Source organism: Pelophylax lessonae, assembly GCF_965119305.1.
Source record: "Pelophylax lessonae genome assembly, chromosome: 2".
In the NCBI taxonomy this organism is placed as follows: Eukaryota; Metazoa; Chordata; class Amphibia; order Anura; family Ranidae; genus Pelophylax; species Pelophylax lessonae.
The window spans coordinates 728,728,822-728,744,657 of NC_138769.1; positions in this window are offsets into that span (position 1 = coordinate 728,728,822).

Sequence of the window (15,836 nt, forward strand, 5' to 3'; positions counted from 1 at the left end):
AATAGACCCGTAGGTAAATACACCGGGCAAAGTAGAAGGTGTACAGATCAACTTCAGGATAAAAATGATCAAAACCTGAACAGAAGCAACATTTTGAGTATAGTCATAAACATAAGAAAAGGTGGGGAAGGGGGAGGGGAGGGAGGAGGGAAAAGAGAAGAGAGAGGGTGAGAAAAAGGAGGGGGGGGGGAGCTGGGGAAAAGGGTGCAAATCAGAAGATATCCATCTCAATAGATCAGATAAATAGTTGTGCTAGAAATGGTTAAACCGAGAGACTAGTAAAGGACACTACGTCAATCAACAGTCCAAATTAGAGTCCGCAGAGAATGAAATATGGAGGAGAAATATCAGAGAACGGGTCCTGACACCCGGGGTTCAAGATCAGGTCTCCAGAGTAGGAATCCCTGTGTTACTGAAACAGTTCCATTTCCGAAGGAAAACATCTGAGCAAGGATGCGGGTGTAGAGTGAGGCCTATGCATTCCTTCCTCATGAGAGCTTGAAGATCTGAAAGCTATTCCGCTGTTGAGGGTGGAGACACATCCACCCAATGTCTGAGTATGAGTCTGCGGGTTGTCATCAGACAGGTGATTAGCCATGGTTTGTGCCGAAGGTATGTCGATTTCAGCCGGCATGGTAGCATGGAGAGTTGCAAGTCTAGGTGTCCGAATAGGAGAGCGTATATGTCTTTTTGTAGAGTTAGGCCAAGGTGACGTGAGATGAACCTAAGAATCTGAGCCCAAAAAGAAGAAATTCGTGGGCACTCCCACAGTTTATGGAGGAGGGAAGGTCTATATAGCAAAATCTTTATAGTAGACATGTAATTACATACTGCAAATGTCACATATATAGACCAAGAAGCCGTGTAGTTAAGAACAATATTAAACACCAAGAGGATTTAGAGGTGCCGGGATAAGAAGATGGAAAACTTCGTAGAGATAGCTTTATATATTGGTTCAGAGGTTTAACCTCACCATTCAGTAACCTTGTTAGGAGTAATAGGTGATTATTGAAAATACATGTATGTGGCAGCCATATTAATTCAACCTGCGCCTTAGAGCCAAAATTCATAAAATTTGATGTACACACCAAATATTCAGTGCCAATATGACATTGGTATCAACCCCACATTATCCACCTTCCATTTGAAGGAAAACCCAGAGTAAGTAGAGTGCCCAGCAATAGCTCTGAATCAGAGAAGGTCACCTTGTTTTTGAGAAAAGGAATTTTGGGAAAGAATGTAGAGACGGCAACCATGTTGGTTTAGAAACTTTATTCAACTCTACAGTAACCATATTAGGAGTAACAGGTGGTTATAGGAAATACAAATGTGGCAGCCATAATGGTTCAGAAGTAAGGCTTGATTAATCAATTTATTTACCTCGTTTACTCCAAAATTCATGAAATTTGACGTATGTACCAAATATTCTGTGCCAATTTGACCTTGATATCAAAGCCATATTATCCACCTTCCTTGTGAAGGAAGACCCAGAATAAGTAGCATGTCCAGAAATAACTCTGAATCACAATAAATCTCAATGTTTTGGAGAAAAGGAAGGTAGAGGTAGTGCCCCATTTTGTTCAGTAGCTTTTTTACATTATACAGTAATATACGTCCCTTCCTAACCAATGATGCCACAAAGCTTCTAATCCATTCCCTGGTCATCTCTCGTCTCAATTACTGCAACTCCATTCTCATTGGCTTACCTTTAAAAAGACTATTCCCCTTCAGTCCATCATGAATGCTGCTGCCAGGCTCATCCACCTTGCAAACCGCTCCGTGTCTGCTACTCCTCTTTGCCAATCCCTCCATTGGCTGCCACTCAACCAACGAATTAAATTCAAGCTACTAACCATAACCTACAAAGCCATCCATAACTTGGCGCCCAGCTACATCACTAATCTGGTCTCAAAATACCAACCAACTCGTTCTCTTCGTTCCTCCCAGGACCTCCTGCTCTCTAGCTCCCTTGTTACCACTTCTCATGCTCACCTCCAGGGCTTCTCCCATCCTCTGGAATGCTCTACCCCCATCTGTCCGACTATCTCCAACTTTGACTACTTTCAGACGATCCCTGAAAACACATCTCTTCAGAGAAACCTATCTGGCATCCACCTAACAACTGTACTTTATTTTCTCCATCAGTCCATCCCCCACAGTTATTACCTCTTGTATCTCTTGACCGTCCCTCTTAGATTGTAAGCTCTAACGAGCAGGGCACTCTGATTCCTACTGTATTAAAGTGTATTGTATTTGTACTGTCTACCCTCAAGTTGTAAAGCGCTGCATAAACTGTTGGCGCTATATAAATCCTATATAATAATAATAATAATAATACAGTAATCATTTTGGGGATAACAGATGGTTATGGGAAATAGATGTGGCAGCCATATTAATTTATGCAACTTGCACCAAAATTCATAAAATGTGATATATGCACCAAATATTCTGAACCAATTTGACCTTGGTATCAAAGCCAGATTATCCACCTATCCACCTTCCTTTTGAAGGAAGACCCCAGAATAAGTACCGTTCCCCGCAATAACTCTGAATCACATTAGGTTTCCATGTTTTTTAGAAAAGGAAGATAGAGATAGTGCCCCATTTATTTCAGTGACTTTATCCCATCATACAGTAACCATGTTGGGAGTACCAGGTGGTTATGGGAAATGTAGATATGGCAGCCATATCAATACATCCAGCATCATTGAGCCAAAATTTACAACAGCTGATGCACACATAAAATATCCTGTGCCAATGTGACATTGATACCAATGCCAGGTTACCCAACTTCCTTTTGAAGGAAGATCCAGGGTAAGTAGAGTGATTGGCAATAGCTCAGACATACAGTTGGTCAATGTCTCTTCATTCTATCCCATTTATTTTCTCAAAAACATGGGTAGCATGTTGGCTGAGCAGCTTTATTCCACCATACAGTAACTATATATTATTACATAGTAGGTGAGGTTGAATAAAGACAATAGTCCATCCAGTTCAACCTGTGTAGGTGTGTGTGGCCGTAATCATCTCTTAAACCCCTGAATGTTTTTCTCCTTGAGATGTACGTCTAAGAATCTTTTGAAAGCCTTCCCGCAGAAACCACCTCTTGTGGTAGAGAATTCCACAATCTTGTAGCCCTAACAGTAAAGGACCCCCCACTATGTTGGGAGTGATAGGTTAATATGAGAAATACAGAAGGGATGGCCTTATTGGTTCAGAAGTAAAGCATGATCAATCAATTTATCCAGCTCCAAATTGGGGAAAAGACTTCTCTGATGATATACTTGCTGATATACTACTAGTGGTTATAACAAGGTCCTAAAGCTAGTGACAAACAAGATATGGAGAGAGATTCAACTAAAAAAAATTTTCACACAGCAAATACTCCATTTCTTGCATATAAAGACAAGCATAATACAAATGCTTGCACTCTTTTCGGATCTTCTAGGTTCCCCTCTAATGCAATGTTTCTGGTCATGCCCAAGCATCTTGAAATTCTTGGACCACCGGGCTTCATTTATCCTTGGGATCACTGAATGCCAAACTCCTAAGGACCCATTTCTTATGTCAGTGGTCTTTAAACTGCAGCCCAGGGGCCAGCTGTGGCCCTTTGATTGCTTTTATCTGGCCCTCGGGGCACTATTTCATCCACTGATATCAACAATGGGGCATAACCTCTCCACTGATCCCAATTAAGGGGCCACATTTCCTCCAAATGACACAAATAATCGGGCAAAACTCCTTCCAATTACACAAATAATGGGGCAAAATTCCTTCCAATGACACAAATAATGGGGCAAAATTCCTTCCAATGACACAAAGATGGGGCATTGTATTTTTCCACTGATCCCAATTAAGGGGCCACATTTCCTACAAATGACACAGATAATGGGGCAAAATTCCTTCCAATGACACAAATAATGGTGAAAAATTCCTTCCAATGACACAAAGATGGGGCATTGTATTTTTCCACTGACATTGGGACCTTTTCTTCTCCCATTGGCCTTAGTCCGCCCCCCCCCCCCCCCAAAGTCCTAAGAACAGTAAACTGGCCTTTTGTTTAGAAAGTCTGGAGCCCTCTGTTTAATGGTATTTGCTCATGGTTCAGTGGCTGTTCAGTCCCCTCAGACTCAGGCTGAGAGTCCCACTCGTGATCCTAACTGGATTTATCTTTGCCTACTGATAGCCCGCAGGGCCATACTCAAAAAATGGGCGTCTTCAATGAAAGCCAAACATTTGAGATGTCAAAAAGAAGCTAAAAACCCTCTTCTGGGGAAAAATTGAAATTGGATTTACTGTGCAACATCTCCACCAAAACATTTTATTTCCAGATGGCAAGCTTTTAGGAAACATGTCCTACCACTCCGTTCACACTGGGGCGACCTGTCAGGCGACCTGGTCGCCTGACAGGTTGCCGTAGGTCGCCTGCCATAGAGTAGCTGTGGACCCATTCTAATCGGAGCGACATAAGTCGCTCCGACTTAGAAAAAGGGTCCGGAGCTTCTTTGGGGCAACCTCGGAGCGACCTGCATAGACTTCAATGTTATGAAGTCCGTGCCGGCTGCTCCGAGGTCGCCCGACAAGTAGCGTCGCCCCAGTGTGAACGGGGTCTAAACTGCTTTGCTAACGTTCTTCCATTTCTCTGAAAGGCCTTATTTAACCAATATTTCCACTGCAGCTGTTGACTCAATTTCTCCCTTTACTCTGGATGACTAGGTTGGATATCTTTTTGACCCAATACTACAGCCCCTCTGAATTGATACTCTCAGTTCTATGGTCTTGGCTATTATCTGCTATAGTGTTATATTACTTTATGTTTTTTATTCACTTTTTTTTTTTTTTCATTACCTTGGTCATACTTGGACTCTCCACAGGCTCACCCCACCTCCCTGGGTGGGGATGATAACTGTGGACCTTCCCCTCCATGTCTCCCAGTCACTTTTTTCAGAAATTTGCCTTTACTTTACATGTTGATTACTATGATTGTTGGCCATGGTTGGTGATTGTTGGCCAATAAATTGTTACCCTGTAATACTCCTGTTTTTATAACATGGCTTTGTTGGTCAAAGTACTATCTTTTTTTTGTGAAAAATCAATAAAACATATTTTAAAAAAAAATCCAGCTCCCTTCAGCCAAAATTCCTAAGATTTGAAGTATTCTCCAAAAATTCTGTGCTGATTGGATCTAGGTAAAAAGAAACCGCTATAGAGCACAAGGGATAGCTTCCCACATTAGATATACCACACCTATCTCCCACATGTCCCCCCTTGGAGGCTGTCTGTTTGTTCCACTCCTTCAACTCCCGGATCAGGCATTTGCGGCCGCTACCTAGGGGTTGCACATATCTCTCATCCCAGCTCAGCCGATGTGAGTACTTATCCGCCTTTAGGTCCATTTTAAAATAAAATTTTATGATTACTGCATTGTATTATATTTATAGACCAAAAACGCATCTGCTCTTGAAGAAGTGAGTTGGTGCAAAGGGTCTCGGTGGAGGAGCCAGCGTTGATACTTTAAGGCCTGTTTTCCTCCGTGATTTGGTGAGTTTCCAATCTGATGGGTGATCACGGCTTGCTGGTGGTGGTACACGGACATTTTTACTAACCGCACACTCTTCCATGTTACTTTTTGCACGGGTACTTGGGACTGTACTTTGGCCGAAAGCTTACATATTTATCAACAGGAGGTTTTGACCACTGATGGACTTTTTGAAAGCTTTTATGTTTGTTGACCAACCATTTTTAGACATGATGTTTTAGATATACATGATTGATGCGATTTTATGTTTTAGCGCTGCTAGTGTCGCAAACTAGTTTATTATTCTCTATGTATATATCGTACCTGGCCGAAGCCCCTGGAAGTTGGAAATCACTGAAGTAGATGCTGAATGGCACCCTTGCCAATTGGCCAACCTCCTGTTCCCAGAATGCAGCAGGACAGCTGGATGGCACTAGACCCAGAAGCAAGTGGCATCGGTGGTGGTTAAGGGGGTGGGCTCAGTGGCAGTGGTTAACAGGGTGGGATAAGTGGCAGCGGTGGTGGTGAACGGGGTGGGATCAGTGGCAGTGGTGGTGAGGGGGGGGTGGAATCAGTGGTGGTAATGACAGGAGGTGGGATCAGTGGCACCAGTGGTGGTGAAGGGGGTGGGATCAGTGGCAGTGGTGGTGGTGAAGGGGGTGGGATCAGTGGCAGCGGTGGTGAGGGGGGATGGGATTAGTGGCAGGAGTGGTGGTTAAGGGGGAGGGATCATTGGCAGCGGTGGTGGTGAATGGGGTGGGATCAGTGTCAGCAGTGGTGATGAATGGGGTGGGATCAGTGGCAGTGGTGAAGAGGGGGTAGGGTTAGTGGCAGTGGTGGTAGTGGTGAGGGGGTGGCATTAGCGGCAGTGGTGGTGATGAGGGGGATAGGATCAGTGACAGCAGTGGTGGTAGTGAGGGGGGTGGGATCAGTGGTGGTGGTAAGGGGTGTGATTAGTGGCAGGGGTGGTAGTGGTGAGGGGGGGTGGGATTAGTGGCAGTGGTGCTGTTGAGGGGGGTGGGATTAGTGGCAGTGGTGGTGATGAGGGGGTGGGATTAGTGGCAGTGGTGGTGAGGGGGATGGGATTAGTGGAAGCGGTGGTGATGAGGGGGTTGGAGTTAGTGGAAGCGGTGGTGATGAGGGGGGGTGGGGATAGTGGCAGTGGTGGTGATGAGGGTATGTGATTAGTGGCAGCGGTGGTAGTGGTGAGGGAGGGTAGGATTTAAGAGCAGCGGTGGTGATGAGTGGGGTAGGATTAGTGACAGTGGTGGTGGTAGTGAGGGGGGGTGAGATTAGTGGCAGAGGTGGTCGTGGTGAGGGAGGGTAGGATTAGTGGCAGCGGTGGTGATGAGTGGGGTAGGATTAGTGACAGTGGTGGTGGTAGTGAGGGGGGGGTGGGATTAGTGGCAGCGGCAGTGGTGAGGGGGGGGGGTGGGATTAGTGGCAGCGGTGATGGTGAGGAGGGATGGGATCAGTCATCCTCCCACCACCACCTCTTACTGATCCCATCCCCCATCACAGATCTCATTACTATTTTATGTAGAGGTGATAGGGGGAATAGGGATGAGTTCTGTGGTGATGGTGGTGGGGGGGGGGGGGGTGTTATCAATAAGGTAAGGCAGAGGTGGTGGAGGTTGGGATCAGTTGCACTGGCAATTTGTCACTTACTTGGTCAGTCAGTTGATTTCCCGTCAATGTTCACGTGTCCTCAGGGATCCCTCTGTGTCATGGGGTCTACTTGCAGAGGGGAGAGCTCTTCCCCCTTAACTCTATTTGTGTCATTTGACATTAATTTTTTTCAGTGTCCACCTCCCTACACTGCTTCTCTCTTTCTATCTCTCTCTGGAGAGGATGGGGGGGGGGGCTCCAGACTTCAAAGACTCCAGTGCTCAGCTCAACCTCCCCCCAGCGGCCGGCCGCATTCCCCGCATGGTGGAACGAACAGAGGGGCGGGGGTGGCCCCTCAATGTAGCACAGCCATAACAGATGGGAGGTCTGGCCCCAGCACAGTGGGGGAACTCCAGGGCCCAGTCACAATGGTGACTGCTGCGACCCTGGTAGTTCCGCCACTGAAGAATATCAATAAACAAATTTAAATCATCATACAAATATATATTTGAAATTAAATCTTTATTATTTTGTGGAAATAACATGGTGTGGGTGGAATTCTGCCAGTCACAGGCTGTGTCATGCCCCTCCAGCCTGTTCTTAGATTAAGAGGGAGGTGAAGCCTCCATTTACCTACATGTCATATCCCACCTTTATTTGTGTTTAGCTGGTTAATGGGCATGGGGGAGGAGGGAGGGAGTGGGCTGTCATCTATCACTGTGTATACACTCACATGTGTGACTCTATAGTCACATGGGTTGCTCAGATGTGATATGGAGGAAATGCTTAGCATAGAAACTCATTGAAAACTGAGCATGTGCAGAGTTGCCACCGCAGCTGCAAAATCCCTAGCTGCATTGGGGACGTTGACAGAAGGTGGCGATAAAGAGCAGCAGGATCAATCAGTTTTTTTTGCAGAATACAGAAAATGAATTTCATAGTGACTCAGTGAGTATGAACAGCATATAATACACCATTCAGGGGCATAACTACAGGGGTTGCAGGGGTTGCAATTGCAACCGGACCCCATGCTCGGAGGAGGGGCAGGGACAACATGTAGAGAAATCACTGTCCTCCTTTTTCCTCCTGTAGCTGCAGGAGGAACATAGAAGAGATTGGTTCCCCTGTATGCCAGGATCAGTGGGAAGAGCCCCAGGCGTGAAGGGAAGGGCCCCGGCCAGGGGTTCAGGGGGCCCTTCATGGTTTCTTGCACCGGGGCTCTGATGGTTCTAGTTACGCCTCTGACACCATTTATTGCAAGCTTTGTATGATGTTTGTTTAGTGACACTTTAACCATTTAACGACCGCCCGTCGCAGTCTTACTGTGGCAGGTCGGCTCTGTCCCGTGAAACGATGTACCTGTACGTCTCTTCGCGGGACTGCTAGTGGGGGTGCGTGTGCCCATTCACCACAGAGGAAGCCGATCAGCGGTTTCGGTGGCTGCGATTGCCACCGGGCACCCGCTATCGCTCCTCGTGGAGACAGAACGTTGTAAACACGGCAGACCGCTGTTCTGTCAGTTATGAACACAGAGATCCTGTGTTCCTCCTATTTAGGAACACAGGTCTCTGTGTTCATGCAGCAAGCCCCTCCCCTCACAGTTAGAAAGCAGCCCCTAGGGACACATTTAACCCTTTGATCACCCCTGGTGTTAACCCCTTCCCTGCCAGTGTCATTACTACAGTAACCGTGCATATTTTATAGCACTGATTACTGTAGTAATATCACTGGTCCCCCCAAAAATGTCAGTTAGGGGTCCAATCTGTCCGCCGCAATGTTGCTGTCCCGCTAAAAATCGCCGCCATAACTAGTAAAAAATAAATAAAAATGACAGAAATCTTTCCCCTAGTTTGTAGGCGTGATAACTTTTGCGCACTTATCGGAATTTTTTTTACCAAAAATTTGTGGCAGAATACAAATTGGCCCAAAATGATGAGAAAATGTTGATTTTTAATTTTTTTTTTTTTTATTGGGAATGTTATATAGCAGAAAATAAAAAAATATATATATTTTTTCCACAATTGTCGTTGTCGCGCAAAAAATAAAAATTGCAGAAGTGATCAAATACCATCAAATGAAAGCTCCATTTGTGGGGGAAAAAAAGGACATCAATTGTATTTGGGTACAGCGTCGCATGATCGTGCAATTTTAAATTAAAGTAACACAGTGCCGAATCACAAGAAATGGCCTGATCATTAAGGGGGGGGGGGGGGGGTAAAACCTTTCCGGCCCAGAAGTGGTTAAGCAAAGGAGTGGGGATAGCAGTAACATCACTGCCAAAATTTGGAAATATTTGGACAATGACACTGATCAAAAATGGCGATGGCCATATATGGTCAGTGATGTCACCACTGTCCCTGCCCCTTCCCTTATTAGCTGATGACAGAGAAAAAGGGTTTGTTGTATGGGCGCTTCCGTGGAATACAGCAGGCTTTAGGTGAGACACTGCACTTTGGCAGCACTGGAGAGGAGAAGCTGCTCTGAAAGTGATAAAGATAAAAAGACAAGGCGCCTCTAAGTGCAGTAGGCTCTGAGTATTTATTAGGTTAAAAGTATAAAAGCACTCACATTTGGTAAATATGACATGTTTTTTTTATGCTCATGTCATATTTACCAAATGTGAGTGCTTTTATACTTTTAACCTAATAAATACTCCGAGCCTACTGCACTTAGAGGCGCCTTGTCTTTTTATCTTTATTAGCTGATGACAGCCCAGGATTCTCAGGGAGCTGTCATTCAGCCAGGAATACCACCCCGATTGTGTGCGCCGAGTCCAACAGGTCTTTCCTTTCAGTGAGTTGGCGGGCATTGTGATTGATGATGGGTTTACAACAAGACACGGTAATCTTTTTATTAAAGGGCTGTCAAATGTTTGGATGCCAGTATTTCTAGGTTACACTATTTTTGTGAATAGGTGGGGATACTAGGGGTGGGGGTGCATTATCTGGGGGCAACCTTTTTTTTTTTTAAATAAGCCCACACAACCACTGCTCCAGAGTTATGGGGAAGATGCCCTTGTGCTCATCAACATGGGTACCCCCTATGTCAATGGCATGTGGCCTAGTATGGTATGACTATGGTATGGGATTTGATATGGATTTCTAGGTGGACCTCACTCTTTTTTTTTTTTTTTTTACATGGGGTACCCCCTTGACATTTAAGGGCCTGGTATGCATTTTGGGAGTGGTCTCTACACAATTTTTCATCATTCTTCTTGTAGGATATGCTACAGCAAAACCATTTGCCAAAAAAAAAAAAAAAAAAAAAGCTAGTTTTAATTGCCAGCTTTAAGGGTCTTCTATGTACATTGGAAGACCTTTGGAAGAGTCTGTTTGCCATTTTTTTGTTTTTTAAATTAAAGCCAAATTTTATTTTATTATTTTCTATATTTTTTTTTTTGCACTTTATGTGCATCACAGAGATGCACCCCATCACAGGCAGAGTTATAGCACCCTAAGGCATGTTTTTTTTTTTTTAAAGAAATTGGGCGTGTTTAATGTTTCACTTTAAGCATTTTAAAAAAAATCACTGCTACCAGCCGAAAAGCAATTTTTAAAAAGAAACATTTTTGGCATTTGAACATGTTTCCCAGGGCAGTGCCCACCCCTATGCAATTTGTTCACAACTCCTTACTTAATGGGTATTTTTGATTTGAAACATATGGCTCATATTGTTTTCGGAAGGATTTGGATACGGCATTTGAACTTTCAAGTTTGCTGAACCATGCTCAAACTGAACCCAGGGCAGTTTGGGTCATCCCCGGGTCATCCCCGGTCACAAGGTGGGAACTTATCTGAGAGGCAAAAATTGTTCTTTCCCCAAGGAACCTCTAGCAACCTCTGGAGGTGCTCTTTAAAAAAAAAAAAAGAGATCTAGGGGGAGTATCACTGCGTAAACCCGTGTCCCAGTTGGGTCTGTCACAGAAGTCACTGGTGAAGATGAGGGAGTAGAAGTCTCTGGTGATGGTGAGTTGGTGGAAGTCTCTAAAGGAAGTGGGGTAGTAGAAGTTTTTGGTGGATATAGGGTAGTTGAAGTTTCTTCTGGAGATGGGGTGGTAGAAGTCTCTGCTGGAGATGTAATAGTTGAATTCACTGGTGGAGGTTGTTTAGTAAAAGCCATGGTGGTGGTGGTTTAGTAGAAGCCCTGGTAGCAAGTAGTATATAGAAGTCTCTGGTTGAGACTCTGCTGCTCAGAGTCTTCATTAGTACTAGACATAAAAAGGAAAACCGCCCCCCATGACGTCACCACGTTCCTGCGGTCCACGAGCGAGGCGTGCGTTCCACTGTGACCTCGCCTCGGGACCTTCCTCCTTAGTGCTCCACACCTCTCCTTCCATCTCCCCATGCTGCTGGAAGGCTTCAGGGAAAGGGAGCAAACAGGGAGCCTATGGAACGTACCTCTTTGATGTCCCCGTATGCTTGCTCTTCAGGAATGATCCTGTAAGTGTTCTTCATTTGCTTGTCATTAAACGGTTTTACACTGCACTTAGAGGCGCCTTCCTTTATTCTTTTCCATGTTTACTTTTGGAGCGTGCTTCTGCTCTCTGGGACAGCTAAGAAACCGTTCACCCACCCAGGAGGCCAACATCATGTGTTGTAAAGACAGATCGCTCCCACAGAAGCGCCCTACAGTCCTTATACCCTATATACTCGAGTATAAGCCGACCCGAGTATAAGCTGAGGCTCCTACTTTTACTACAAAAAGATGGGAAAAATCATTGACTCGAGTATAAGCCTAGGGTGAGAATGCAGGGCGGCGGGCATGGTACAGGAGAATGCAGGGTACTGGCATGATACAGGAGAATGCAGGGTACTGGCATGGTACAGGAGAATGCAGGGTACTGGCATGGTACAGGAGAATGCAGGGTACTGGCATGGTGCAGGAGAATGCAGAGTACTGGCATGGTACAGGAGAATGCAGGGTACTGGCATGGTGCAGGAGAATGCAGGGTACTGGCATGGTACAAGAGGATCCGGGGTGGTGGGCATACTACAGGAGATGCAGTGCTGTGGGCATGGTACAGGTGGACCATGCCCGCAGCACTGCATCCCTTGTAGTATGCTCGCAGCCCTGCATAATGGCAGGTAGTGCAGCTGTTTCACTTACCTGTTCCAGAGGCGCCTTCATTTTAAAAATGGCACCGCCCGGCGCCGATACGTCATTGCGCAAGCGCCGCTCGTATACTTTCGGCTATTCCCGGCCTCTCCCGAGCGGCGGCGGCGCGTGCGCGGTGACATGTATGCGCCGGGCGGCGCCATTTTTAAAGCTTTAGCCCGTCGGAGCGGCCAGGGACTTTTTTTTTTTTTTCTTGACTCGAGTATAAGCCGAGGGGGACGTTTTCAGCACAAAAAAATGTGCTGAAAATCTCGGCTTATACTCGAGTATATACGGTATATCAGTACTAGACATGCAGGGCTTCTTATTCTTCATAATCCTCATAACTTAATAAAGCCTTTGTCAACCAGAGTTCCTAGACACCCTGGGGTGCCTTAGGGTTTCTTCAGGGGTGCCCTGGCAAAATGTCAAAAAATTGCCCCAAAATTGTATACAAGCTAGCGTGTGGATGAAACCTGCCTTTGAGTTTAGTTTTCATTGTACACCATTAAAACCCTCTAGCTGCCAACCTCTTAATGACCAATACATCATCAGTTGATAAGGAGGATGTTAGTTGGCTACATATCATACTTGTTTGACCCTCCCTTGCCTCCCTCTATCAGCTTTGGGGTCTCATTAAGTGAATGATGGAGAAAAACTGAGGGAGAAGAGAAACACTGGAATATTAGTCAGTACCAGTTGGCAAAAGTGTGTTTTCTGTTTAGGAATAAGTCACCTCTAACGTTGAGTGTCCTATGTGTATTGATATTGCTGCATTATGTAAAACTATGAGAATAGCGTTTACATTTTAGAATGTGGGGCCTTACGGCTGTCCATGGTTTTGGAGGGTGTCTCGAGATTGTCCATAATTTTAAAGGGTGCCTTGACTGAAAAAAAGGTTAAGAAACACTGGATTAGTACCAGAGGCGTAACTAGAACCTTCAGGGCCCCGATGCAAGAAACCATGAAGGGCCCCCCAGACCCCTGGCCGGGGCCCTTCCCTTCAAGCCCGGGGCTCTTCCCACTAATCCTGGGGCTCTTTAATCTCATTGCATGGCCTTTTATTATGGTCCCGCATCAGGATCCTTTCACAAGTTCTGCAGTGGGCCCCCTTCCTGCAATCTTGGGGCCTCCCCACAGTGGTGAAATGCCAGGGCCCGGTCGCAAGTGTGACCTTTGAGATCCTAGAAGTTCACCCACTGGTTTGCTACCGGGCCCCCTGGAGCATGGGGCCCGGTAGCGATTGCAACCCCTGCAACCCCTGTAGTTACGCCCCTGATTAGTACATCAACATTGTTGCTCACAGTCTCCATCAGCACTAGTCACAAGTAGTGATGAGCAAACCTGAATTCAGTTTCTAAGCAGTTAAGTGAATCTTGCGGTCTGTAGGGAAGGGGAATTTTGTTATTCATGTCTGGCCATTTTGTGTATTGTTGCTTTTATTTTTTATTTTATTTTTTATACTTATATTGTCTAGTTATTTTTTTTTTTTTCTGACAAAAAATAAATAAATTAGAGGCTGTGGAGGACCTTTTTGCCACCAGGACAAGTTTCTGGGATAGATAAAAGGTAATTTTGTAACTTCTAAGAGCAATTTAGAGCCCATTGCCACCAGCGACTTCTACCAACCCACTGCCAGCATCATCCTATACCACCCAATCTCAACCAGAGACTTCTATACACTATTTTCTACCAGAGCTTCTACTAAACCACCACCACCACCACCACCACCACCACCACGACTTTTACTAAACAACCTCCACCAGTGAATTCTACTATTACATCTCCAGCAGAGACTTCTACCACCCCATATCCAGAAGAGACTTCTACTACCCTATATCCACCAAAGAATTCTACTACCCCACTTCCTTTAGAGACTTCTACCAAATCACCATCACCAGAGACTTCTACTCTCTCATCTCCACCAGTGACTTCTGTGACAGACCCAACTGGGACAGAGGCTTTTGAAGGGGACTGCAGGGTGGCCTTTTGCCTACTGACTATGGGCCCTGGCTTTTAAAGGAGCACTACTCTTTGGGGTGTGTGCCTGGGGGACCCTTGGAGTGGTCTTCAGGGCCAGCCCTACCATGGGTCCCACTGGGTCCATTGGACCCAGGCAGCACTTGTAGCGGGGCAGCAAATTGACTCCCAAGACTTTTTTTTTCCAGCAGTTTTGTGTGTCATCGGTTTGGGGCGCATTACGGGTGGCATTTCTCCATCTCACACTGCCGCCCGTATTGCAAACTGATAGGGCCTTTTGGTGGACGTGATTTTTTTTTTTTTAGGGGGGGTGGGGCAGCATTTAATTCTTGGACCCAGGCAGCACAGCCCTGGGGCCAGCCCTGGTGGTCTTGCTTCAGATTCGTGTTCATGCCTACCCAAAACACCCAGATTTGGGGTCTTTGTGCCCAAACCAGCAGTGACCTCTTTAAACTGTGAGACTCGGAGCAGATGTTAATATAATCAGCTCAAATAACCTAATGCTGTGTGCCTACTAAGTACGAATTCCCATTGGTATGTGAGTCACCTACTGTATTAGATTACTGCTTATGTTTATGGTAGCTGTTCTTTAGATGTGCTGTTTACAGTTTCCATTGATTAGGATAATGTGATCAAACTCTTATCTGATTTTGCATTGTACAGTATCTCACAAAAGTGAGTACACCCCTTACATTTTTGTAAATATTTTATTATATCTTTTCATGTGACAACACTGAAGAAATTACACTTTGCTACAATGTAAAGTAGTGAGTGTACGGCTTTTATAACAGTGTTCATTTTTCTGTCCCCTCAAAATTACTCAACACACAGCCTCTAATGTCTAAACCGCTGGTAACAAAAGTAAGTACATCCCTAAGTGAAAATGTCCAAATTGGGCCCAGTTAGCCATTTTCCCTCCCCGGTGTCATGTGACTCGTTAGTCTTACAAGGTCTCAGGTGTGAATGGGGAGCAGGTGTGTTAAATTTGGTGTTATCACTCTCACTCTCTCATACTGGTCACTGGAAATTAAACGTGGCAAAGAACTCTCTGAGGATCTGAAAAAAAGAATTGTTGCTCTACATAAAGATGGCCTAGGCTATAAGAAGATTGCCAAGACCCTTAAACTGAGCTGTACGGTGGCCATAACCATACAGCGGTTTAACGGGTCAGGTTCCACTCAGCACAGGCCCCTCCATGGTCGACAAAAGAAGTCGAGTGCACGTGCTCAGCATCATATCCAGAGGTTGTCTTTGAGAAATAGACGTATGAGTGCTGCTAGCATTTCTGCAAATGTTAAAGGGGTGGGGGGTCAGCCTGTCAGTGCTCAGACCATACGCCGCACACTGCATCAAATTGGTCTGCATGGCTGTTGTCCCAGAAGGAAGCCTCTTCTAAAGATGATGCACAAGAAAGCCTGCAAACAGTTTGCAGAAGACAAGCAGACTAAGGACATGGATTACTGGTGGTGGGAGTGTCATGGTCTGGGGCTGCATGAGTGCTGCTACCACTGGGGAGCTACAGTTCATTGAGGGAACCATGAATTCCAACATGTACTGTGACATACTGAAGCAGAACATGATCCGCTCCCTTCGGAGACTGGGCCGCAGGGCAGAATTCCAATGTGATAATGACCCC